The 1,706-nt window shown below is 36.2% G+C and overlaps 1 pseudogene; it reads left to right on the top strand.

Annotated features, from left to right (window-relative positions):
• LOC114923682 overlaps positions 1-128 on the top strand; it is a 14,492-nt pseudogene extending 14,364 nt beyond the window's left edge.
• Positions 129-1,706: the final 1,578 nt, after the last annotated feature.

The raw sequence follows: 1,706 nt of genomic DNA, 5'->3' as shown, positions 1-1,706 counted from the left end.
TTTTCATGTTTCAGGGAGACAGCAGTGGACCTTTGATGTGCTGTTTCTAAAATGACACCAGGTTATATCCTATTGGAATTACTTACTTTGGATATGAGTGTGGTCCACCAAAATATTCAGGTGTTTATGTAAAAATGTTTAATTATATAAGTTGGATAAATACACATTTATTAGCTAAAATGACAAATCCGAAATGTCAATTTTTCTTTACCTTTTTCACTGTGCTATGGATTAACCCTATGAACAGGAAAATAGTTATTCTACTAGATTGGAATAATCTTCGAATAGTTCTTCATGTCAGTATTTCATTGCTTGGAAACACAGTAACTCCAGCAGAAATTGCTTTACATAAATAGCTAACTTGCTACAAGTTTAAATTAAAAAATTATTTTGCCAGAATTTAAAATAAAACCTGCCAGGTATATATCAGGTTATGCCAATTTTAGCTTCTAAACTTAAAGTGTTCAGACAATATCTAAAATAATTTTGCAGTCTTTGAACTACAATCATATATGAAAGTTTGATCTTAATAATTACTTTGCTTGTTCAGCTTCCTTTTTAGCAATATAATTATGTATAACATCTTCATTGGAACAAAATAAAATGTTTATGTACAAAGAATATATAAAAGTCACATTTTAATTCATTAATACATATTGTTTTTGATTAATATCCAGAATGATAACAAGAAACGTCCCAATACCTGAAATCATTATGCCAGTAATCATAATTTTCTGTGATTATACTAGTCTGCAGTTCTTCAGATTATCACACATTAATTTTATCTAGTGTTCTTTCAGTCTTGATGACTCTGAGGATATATAGACCATATTCTTAGCAACATAAGGACAAAATGAAGAATGGGTAAGAGGCTGAAGGGAGTAAGTTTCGGAAAAAGTAAATTATTCTTTCAACTAGAGAAAATTTCATGAAAACCTGGACTTGATCTAATAAAACTGCTGATTCACAGGGGTTACGTTCCATTCGTGTAAAGTGGAAATACTTTGAAAAGGTTAACTATACTGTTTAGGTAAATGAAGTTAAAATATTCACAGATAATATAACACAAAACCCAAGAAATACTTCTTTGGGTCTAAGACAGTGGTGGCGAACCTATGGCACGGGTGCCAAAGGCGGCACTCAGAGCCCTTTCTGTGGGCACACACACCGTCGCCCCAGTCCTAGGCCTTCAGCTGGGTTTTATAAAACCTTTTCGCTTTAGGCCTCCACCGTTGTGTGCAAAAAAAAAAAAAGATTCAGTCAATTTCAACTTCTGGGGGGGGGAAATCTTACAAAGTTGTAATTGATTGATTGAACTTTTTAGTCCCATCCAGCCATGCCCACCCAATGGGCCACACCCAGCCAATGGGCCAGACCCACCCGGCACTCTACTATGCATAAGTGGATTTTGGGTTGCAGTTTGGGCACTCAGTCTCTAAAAGGTTTGCCATCACTGGTCTAGGATATATTCAGTAATCTCCAGAATACATGAGGAAGCTGTTCCCACTGTGAGAAAGGAAGAAGTTTAAAAATAAAACGGTCACCATTGATTAACAATAGAAGGATTAGCCAAGCCCTGCAGGTAGGCACTAGATTCCAGGAGGCTTGGCTAGAAGACACACTTAACAAGACAAAAGGATGGCAGAGAGAAGTTCTGAACAATGTAACTGAGGGGGAGGGATGATGTATTCTGGCCAGGCGGATCG

The sequence above is a fragment of the Protobothrops mucrosquamatus genome, unplaced genomic scaffold, assembly GCF_001527695.2.
Source record: "Protobothrops mucrosquamatus isolate PMUCROS unplaced genomic scaffold, P.Mucros_1.0 scaffold6730, whole genome shotgun sequence".
Classification (NCBI taxonomy): Eukaryota; Metazoa; Chordata; class Lepidosauria; order Squamata; family Viperidae; genus Protobothrops; species Protobothrops mucrosquamatus.
Note: the sequence above shows the minus strand (reverse complement) of the source record. Positions and strands in the feature narration are given on the sequence as shown.